We start from the raw sequence: 855 nt of genomic DNA on the forward strand, positions 1-855 counted from the left end.
TGTGTAATCGCCTCCAAAAAGCCCCTTAGAGCAGACGCACACATGTGTGACCTTGTATTTCACTTTTGGTTTTTGTGCTTGATTTTAAGAATGGAATTGTGAGGATTTTTGTTTGTTTGTTTTTGTTTTTTAATGTGTCTTAACTGTTGTGTCACTGTTTACAAACTTGTGCCTTGAGGACATGTCTCCAGAATCCTAGAGCCCTTGATAGAGCCAGACTGAGAATGTCTTGGTCACCATTTCACTGTCATGCTTTGATATTTTCCAGTCTTTCTTTTTCCCTTCTGCCCCCAAGAGCAGAGATCAATTTAAAGGTAAAGATGAAATCACTGTCATTGAAACCTGTCATTGTTTTCACCTGCCTTTTCTTTTTCAGTGCAGAAATTGAAAGTAAGTATAAAGCATGATGATCTGGAGTTTTTTTGCGTGTGTCAGAATCACTAGTAAATGTTGGCTGAGAACAATCCTTGCCCTCTGCACTTGTGAAAACACTATGAATGCTTTATGAGACTATACCAAGAGATAACTAAATATCATTTCTCTTCAAAAAATATTTTGTATAATTCACCAGAGATGCTATTTGGTCCTAGTATTCTCTCTGTGGGAATTTAACTAGAAATTCAATCTCTTAGTCTATGGCCAGGCTACCCGGAACAAGACCAATCCTGTCTGATCTCGGAAGCTAAGCAGAGTTGGGCCTGGTTAGTACTTGGATGGGAGACCACCTAGGAAGACCAGGTGCTGTAGGTGTAAAAAATGGAATTCAAAAATAAGGTATTATAAGCAAGGTCCTTGCAATCTGTGAGGTCAACCAAGGGTTGCCTTGCCTAAAAAAAAAGAAAGGAAGGAAGGAAG

At 39.1% G+C, this 855-nt stretch overlaps 1 pseudogene; it reads left to right on the forward strand.

Moving 5' to 3' along the window:
* The first annotated feature begins 631 nt into the window (after positions 1 to 631).
* LOC111735247 lies at positions 632 to 750 on the forward strand (annotated as a pseudogene).
* The last annotated feature ends 105 nt before the right edge of the window (positions 751 to 855 follow it).

Source organism: Pteropus vampyrus, unplaced genomic scaffold (assembly GCF_000151845.1).
Source record: "Pteropus vampyrus isolate Shadow unplaced genomic scaffold, Pvam_2.0 Scaffold20542, whole genome shotgun sequence".
Classification (NCBI taxonomy): domain Eukaryota; kingdom Metazoa; phylum Chordata; class Mammalia; order Chiroptera; family Pteropodidae; genus Pteropus; species Pteropus vampyrus.